The following is an 8673-nucleotide window of genomic DNA, read 5'->3' as shown; positions in this document are numbered from 1 at the left end:
CAACTTCTCATTTCACTGATTTTTTTGTGTTCTTTTATTGGTTTCAATTTTGTTTATTCTTTTTTAATTTATGCATGTATTCTAATAATCTCTTTGTGGAGTCTTTTGGTTTCCCTATATATAAGATCATGTTATCTGCAAACAGGGATAATTTTAGTTTCTCCATTCTAATTTGTGTTTCTTTGATTTCCTTTTTTTTTTTTTTTTTTTGGCTCTGGTTAAAACTTTCAGAATTGTATTGAATAGCAGTGGTGAGAGTGAGCAACTTCATCTGGTTCCAGTTTTCAGTGGAGATGCTTCCAACTTTTCTCATTCAATATGATACTGTTGAAGATTTGCCATATATGGCCTTGATTTTGTTAAGGAATGTTCTTTCTACACCCAATATGTTTACAGTTCTTATAATGAAAGCATTTTGTGTTTTATAAAATGCTTTTTATGCCTCTATTGAAATCATTATATGGTTTTCATTCAGTTTGTTAATGTGATGCATCACATTTATTGTTTTGCTTATATTGAGCTATTCCCTTATACCAGTGATAAGTCCTTCTTGGTCTGTGTGAATGATCTTTCTTATGTGTTGCTGGATTCAATTGGCAAGAACTTTGAAGAGGATTTTTGCATTTGTGTTCATCAGTGGTATTGTTCTGTATTTATCTTTCTGTATTGTATATTTTTCTTCTGGTTTTGGAATGGAGGTAATGCTGGTCTCATCAAGGAGACCTAAAGTCAGGAGACTGGAGCTTCTTTCATATCTCTCACAGGGGTTCAGTGGTCCAAGCATTTGGGCCATTCTATGCTGCCTCCCTAAACACATTAGCAGGGAGCTGAATCAGTTTGAAGCATTAATGCTATGATACTACCCTTGTAGTTCAAGGATATAGAACCCATCTGGTACAAAGTCCCTTTTATGGTGGGCCTTGAGAACTAATGGACTTCACCTATGTTCCAGGTAATTTAAAATGCATGTGAGCCCCTAGAATGAAGAAGACACAGAGAGAACTAAGGATAGCACCTATAGAATTTATTTTGACTGATTTTAATACCTTTCATTGATTTATCTAGACTTTTAAAAAGATTTATTGGGACCAGTGCTGTGGTGCTGCAGTTAAAGCCTCTACCTGTGGTGGCAGCATCCCATGTGGGCAGTGGTTCATGTCCCAGCTACATCATTTCCAATCCAGCTCCATGGTAATGTGTCTGGGAAAATATGTCCCAAATCCTTTAGCTTATGCACCCATGTAGGAGATCCAGAAGAAACCCCTGGCTGCAGGCTTCACATTAGCCTAGCTCCACATGGCAGCTATTTGGGCCATGAACAAGCACATGAATGATCTCTATTTCTCTCTCTGTGTCTCTTGAACTCTGCCTTTCAAATAAGTAACTTTTTTTTTTTGACAGGCAGAGTGGACAGAGAGAGAGACAGAGAGAAAGGTCTTCCTTTTGCCATTGGTTCACCCTCCAATGGCCACCACAGCTGGTGTGCTGCGGCTGGCACACTGTGCTGATCTGAAGGCAGGAGCCAGGTGATTATCCTGGTCTCCCATGGGGTGCAGGGCCCAAGCACTTGGGCCATCCTCCTCTGCACTCCTAGGCTATAGCAGAGAGCTGGCCTGGAAGAGGGGCAACCGGGACAGAATCCGGCGCCCCGACCAGGACTAGAACCTGGTGTGCTGGCGCCACTAGGCGGAGGATTAGCCTATTGAGCCACGGCACTGGTGTCAAATAAGTAACTTTTAAAGAAGATTTATTTATGTATTTGAAATAAATAGTTATGAGATCTTCCATCCATTGATTCTCTCCCCAAAATGGCCACTATGGCCAGGGGTGAGCCAGGCTGAATCTAAGAGCTGCATCTGAGTCTGCCCTGTGGGTGGCAGAGGTGCACACACTTGTGCCATCTTTTGCTGCTTTCCCAGAAGCAGTAGCAGGGAGCTGGCTCAGAAGTGGAGCAACTAATGCACAAACTGGCAGACATATGGGTTGTCAGCATTGTTCATTCCCCTCATAGCTTCACGTAAGGTTTCTAGTCTTGCCTGCTGAACACTTCTTTTTGTCATTTATTAAACTTTTATTTAATGAATATAAATTTCCAAAGTACAGCTTATGGATTACAATGGCTTCCCCCCTCCCATAACTTCCCTCCCACCCACAACCCCCCCCTTCTTGCTCCCTTCAACCCTTCCATTCACATCAAAATTCATTTTCAATTCTTTTTATATACAGAAGATCAGTTTAGTATATATTAAGTAAAGATTTCAACAGTTTGCCCCAATATAGCAACACAAAGTGAAAAATACTGTTGGAGTACTAGTAATAGCATTAAATAACAGTGTACAGCACATTAAAGACAGAGATCCTACATAATATTTTTTTAAATTAATTAATTTTCTATGCCATTTCCAATTTAACACCAGGGGTTGTTTTTTTTTTTTCATTTCCAATTATCTTTATATACAGGAGATTGATTCAGTATATAATTAGTAAAGATTTCATCAGTTTGCACCCAAACAGAAACACAAAGTGTAAAAATACTGTTTCAGTACTAGTTATAGCATCACTGCACATTAGACGACACATTAAGGACAGATCCAACATGAGATGTAAGTACACAGTGACTCCTGTTGCTGACTTAACAATTTGACACTCCTGTTCATGGCGTCAGTAATCACCCTAGGCTCTAGTCATGAGTTGCCAAGGCTATGGAAGCCTTTAGAGTTTGCCGACTTTGATCTTATTCCAATAGGGTGGAAGTTCTCTCCTCCCTTTGGAGAAAAGTACCTCCATCTTTGATGGCCCCGTTCTTTCCACTGGGATCTCACTCGCAGAGATCTTTCATTTAGGTCTTCTTTTTTTTTTCTTTTTCATGGTGTCTTGGCTTTCCATGCCTACAATACTCTCATGGGCTCTTCAGCCAGATCTGAATGCCTTAAGGGCTGATTCTGAGGCCAGAGTGTTGTTTAGGACATCTGCCATTCTATGAGTCTGCTGTGTATCCCGCTTCCCATGTTGGATCCTTCTCTCCCTTTTTGATTCTATCAGCTAGTATTAGCAGACACTTGTCTTGTTTGTGTGATCCCTTTGACTCTTAGACCTATCAGAGCCATCAATTGTGAACTGAAATTGATCACTTGGACTAGTGAGATGGCATTGGTACATGCCACCTTGATGGGATTGTATTGGAATGCCCTGGCACATTTCTAACTCCACCATTTGGGGGAAGTCCGATTGAGCATGTCCCAAATTGTACATCTCCTCCCTCTCTTTTTCCACTCTTATATTTAACAGGGATCACTTTTCAGTTACAATTTAAATACCTAAGAATAATTGTGAGTTAATTACAGAGTTCAACCACTAGTACTAGAACAACAACAACAACAAATACTAAAAAGGATAAAATATTACATTGTGCATCTAGAGTCAGGACAAGAGCTGATCAGGTCATTGTTTCTTATAGTGTCCATTTTACTTCAACAGGTTTCCCCTTTGGTGCTCAGTTGTCACCGATCAGGGAAAACAAATGATATTTGTCTCTTTGGGACTGGCTTAATTCACTCAGCATGATGTTTTCCAGATTCCTCCATCTTGTTGCAAATGACTGGGTTTCATTGTTCCTTACTGCTGTATAGTATTCTATGGAGTACATGTCCCATAATTTCTTTATCCAGTCTACTGTTGATGGGCATTTGGGTTGGTTCCAGGTCTTAGCTATTGTGAATTGAGCTGCAATAAACATTAAGGTGCAGACGGCTTTTTTATTTGCCAAATTAAGTTCCTTTGGGTAAATTCCAAGGAGTGGGATGGCTGGGTTATATGGTTGGGTTATGTTCAGGTTTCTGAGGAATCTCCAGACTGACTTCCATAGTGGCTTAACCAGTTTGCATTCCCACCAACAATGAGTTAGTGTCCCTTTTTCCCCACATCCTCTCCGGCATCTATTGTTGGTAGATTCCTGAATGTGCGCCATTCTCACTGGGGTGAGGTGAAACCTCATTGTGGTTTTGATTTGCATTTCTCTGATTGCTAGTGAATTTGAACATTTTTTCATGTGTCTGTTGGCCATTTGAATTTCCTCTTTGGTCCTTGACCCATCTCTTAAGTGGGTTGTTTGTTCTGTTGTTGTGGAGTTTCTTGATCTCTTTGTAGATTCTGGTTATCAACCCTTTATCTGTAGTATAGTTTGCAAATATTTTTTCCCATTCTGTCGGTTGCCTCCTCATTTTCCTGACTGTTTCTTTTGAAGTACAGAAACTACTCAATTTGATGCAATCCCAAATGTTAATTTTGGTTTTGACTGCCTGTGCTTCTGGGGTCTTTTCCAGGAAGTCTTTGCCTGTACCCATATCTTGCAGGGTTTCTCCAATGCTCTCTAATAATTTGATGGTTTCGGGTCATAGATTTAAGTCTTTAATCCATGTTGAGTGAATTTTTGTGTAAGGTGAAAGGTAGAGGTCTTGCCTCAAGCTTCTGCACGTGGAAATCCAATTTTCCCAGCACCATTTATTGAATAGACTGTCCTTACTCCAGGGATTGGTTTTGGATCTTTGATCAAATATAAGTTGGCTGTAGATGTTTGGATTGATTTCTGGTGTTTCTATTCTGTTCCATTGGTCTATCCATCTGTTTCTGTACCAGTGCCATGCTGTTTTGATAAAAACTGCCCTGTAGTATGTCCTGAAATCTGGTATTGTGATGCCTCCGGCTTTGTTTTTGTTGTACAAGATTGCTTTGGCTATTCGAGGTCTTCTGTGTCTCCATATGAATTTCTGCATCATTTTCTCCAGAGAATAATGTCTTCGGTATCTTGATTGGTATTGCATTGAATGTATAAATTGCTTTTGGGAGAATAGACATTTTGATGGTATTGATTCTTCCAATCCATGAGCATGGAAGATTTCTCCATTTTTTGGTATCCTCTTCTATTTCTTTCTTTAAGGTTTTGTAGTTTTCATTATAGAGATCTTTAACGTCCTTGGTTAAGTTTATTCCAAGGTATTTGATTGTTTTTGTAGCTATTGTGAATGGGATTGATCTTAGAAGTTCTTCCTCAGCCGTGGCATTGCCTGTGTATACAAAGGCTGTTGATTTTTGTGCATTGATTTCATATCCTGCTACTTTGCCAAATTCTTCTATGAGTTCCAATAGTCTCTTAGTAGAGTTCTTTGGGTCCCCTAAATAAAGAATCCTATCATCTGTAAAGAGGGATAGTTTGAGTTCTTCCTTCCCAATTTGTATCCCTTTAATTTCTTTTTCTTGCCTAATAGCTCTGGCTAGAACGTCAAAAACTATATTGAATAGCAGTGTGAGAGTGGGCATCCCTGTCTGGTACCAGATCTCAGCGGAAATGCTTCCAACTTTTCCCCATTCAACAGGATGTTGGCCGTGGGTTTTTCATATATTGCTTTGATTGTATTGAGGAACGTTCCTTCCATACCCAGTTTGCTTAGAGTTTTCATCATGAAAGGGTGTTGTATTTTATCAAATGCTTTCTCTGCATCTACTGAGAGAATCATACGGTTTTTCTTCTGCAGTCTGTTAATGTGGTGTATCACATTGATTGTTTTGCGAATATTGAACCATCTTAGGTTTTCTATGTCTTCCTGGCTCAATTTAGGTAGGTTGTATGTGTCCAAGAATCTGTCCATTTCTGATAGATTTCCCTGTTTGCTGGCATACAAGTCCTTGTAGTAATTTCTGATGATTCTTTTTATTTCTGTGGTGTCTGTTGTTATGTTTCCATTTTCATCTCCGATCTTATTGATTTGGGTCTTTTCTTTTTTAGTTAGTTGGGCCAATGGGGTGTCAATTTTGTTTATTTTTTCAAAAAACCAGCTCCTCATTTGGCTGATTTTTATAATGTTTTTTTTTTGGATTCAATCCTGTTGATTTCTTCTTTGATTTTAATTATTTCTCTTCTCCTACTGGCTTTGGGTTTGGTTTGCTGCAGATTTTCTAGATCCTTGAGATGACTTGAAAGCTCATCTATTTGGTGCCTTTCCAATTTCTTGATGTAGGCACCTATTGATATAAACTTTCCTCTTAACACTGCTTTTGTTGTATCCCATAGGTTTTGGTATGTTGTGCTTTTATCCTCATTTACTTCCAGAAAATTTTTGATTTCTCTTTTCATTTCTTCTATGACCCATTGTTCATTCAGGAGCATGTTGTTCAATCTCCATGTGTTTGCACGTGCTCTAGGGATTCCTGAGTTGCTAATTTCCAATTTCATTCCTTTGTGGTCTGAGAAGCTGCATGGTATGATTCTAATTCTTTTGAATTTGCTGAGACTTGCTTTATGGCCTATTATGTGGTCAATCCTAGAGAAGGTTCCATGTACTGCTGAGAAGAATGTAAATTCTTTATGTGTAGGATGAAAAGTTCTGTAGATATCTGTTAGATCCATCTGGGCAATAGTGTCATTTAAATCTACTGTCTCCTTGTTGATCTTCTGTCCTGTTGATCTATCTCTGAGAGTGGAGTATTGAAGTCCCCCAGAACTGTTATATTGGGGTCTAAGTCTCCCTTTCATTCCCTTAACAAGTCTTTTAAATAAACTGGTGCCCTGTAATTAGGTGCATATACATTGATAATCATTATATCTTCCTGTTGAATGGATCCCTTAATCATTATATAGTGCCCCTCTTTGTCTCTCCTAACAGTTTTTGTGGTAAAGTTTATGTTGTCTGATATTAAGATGGCTACGCCCGCTCTTTTTTCATTTCTGTTGGCATGGTATATCTTTTTCCAGCCTTTCACTTTCAGTCTGTATGCATCATTGTTGGAAAGATGAGTTTCTTGTAAGCAGCAAAAAGATGGGTTTTGTTCCTTAACCCAATCAGCCAATTGGCGTCTTTTAACTGGACAGTTCAGGCCATTAACATTCAATGTGACTATTGAGAAGGAGTAACTTTGCCCTGTCATTTGCCAAAGATATTTTCTAATATATGGTTTGAGATTCCTGTGATCTTTTGCTGTGAGGTTTCCTTCCTTTACCTTCTTTCATATTGGTGACTGTGTTTCTGTGTTTCTGTATGTAACACATCTTTAAGCATCTTTTGCAAGGCTGGACGAGTGGCGACAAATTCTTTCAGTTTCTGTTTGCTGTGAAAAGCCTTTATTTCACCTTCATTCACAAATGAGAGCTTTGCAGGATATAATATTCTGGGCTGGCAGTTTTTTTCTCTTAGTACCTGGGCTATATCTCACCATTCTCTCCTAGTTTGTAGGGTTTCTGATGAGAAGTCAGCTGTGAGTCTAATTGGAGATCCTCTGAGAGTAATCTGGTGTTTCTCTCTTGCACATTTTAGGATCTTTTCTTTATGTTTCACTGTGGTGAGTTTAATTACAACGTGTCGTGGTGAGGATCTCTTTTGGTCATGTTTATTAGGGGTTCTATGAGCTTCCTGTACTAGGATGTCTCTGTCCTTCTCCAAACCTGGGAAATTTTCTGCTACTATCTCACTAAAAAGGCCTTCTAATCCTTTCTCCCTCTCCATGCCTTCAGGAACTCCTAGAACCCGAATGTTGGGTTTTTTAATAGTATCCTGTAGATTCCTGACAGTATTTTTTAGATTTCTGATTTCCTCTTCTTTTCTTTGATTTGCCTGTTTCCTTTCCTGTTCTCTGTCTTCTAATTCCGATATTCTCTATTCTGCTTCACCCATTCTGTTTTTAAGGCTCTCTAATGTGTTTGTCATTTGATCTATTGAGTTCTTCATTTCATTATGGTTTCTTACCACTATCACAGTTTCATGTTCTACTAGTTGTTTCATTTCATTTTGATTCCTCCTTAATGTTTCATTTTCGTGTAACAGGTTTTCTATCTTGTCCATTAAGGATTTCTGTAGTTCAAGAATTTGTTTTTGAGAACTTCTTAATGTTCTTATCAATTTTTTGAGATCTGCTTCTTGCATTTCCTCTATCTCTTCATCTTCATAATCTTGAATTGGGGTGTCTTGTTCATTTGGGGGCATCATAGTGTCTTCCTTGCTCTTGTTACCTCAGTTTCTGCGTTTGTTGTTTGTCATGTTAGAGATAATTTGTGGTTTGTGGTTTTTTTTGTTTGTTTGTTTTTTTGCTGTGGTGTTTTTTTCTTGTTCTACTATGCCTCTAAGTGGGCTGTCTGCTTTGATGGATCCTTAGAGGCTGTGATGGGTGTGGCCAGAGAGCTCTGCTTGATTCTTCAGGTTTAAGGCTGTGCAAAAAGTGACTCACCCAGATTGTTCTCTCCCTTGCTCCTTGCTGGATCTCTCTCTCTTTTTTTTTTTTTTTTTGACTCAGTTGGGAAGTAATTCCGCACAGCTGAGTGGAATTGAGGGTAGTTGAAATCCTGCCTCTGTGAGTATTCATTTGATCTACCCCTGGGACCACACAAAGAGTTTATGTAGCCCTCAATGTGTTCTCAAGTTTTGCCACAATCCCAAGGTTACTGAGTTTGTGTACTAGGTGAGTTCGTTCACCACCCCTCGGATTTTCACAGTCTCAGATTGTTAGCTTCACCTGTTTTCACTAGATTCTAACCTCCTGTTATTTCTCCTGACCAGAGTCGAGTTTTTTCTGCCTGGCTACTCGTGGTTGCCGCTTTACATATGTAAAATGGCTCCTGCTCTTTGTTTTGCTCGGCTTTGTAAGGTGAGTGGAGAGAGAGGCTAGTGTCCATGCTGGTTCCCCTGA

Source organism: Lepus europaeus, unplaced genomic scaffold, assembly GCF_033115175.1.
Source record: "Lepus europaeus isolate LE1 unplaced genomic scaffold, mLepTim1.pri SCAFFOLD_80, whole genome shotgun sequence".
NCBI classification, from domain to species: domain Eukaryota; kingdom Metazoa; phylum Chordata; class Mammalia; order Lagomorpha; family Leporidae; genus Lepus; species Lepus europaeus.
Note: the sequence above shows the minus strand (reverse complement) of the source record.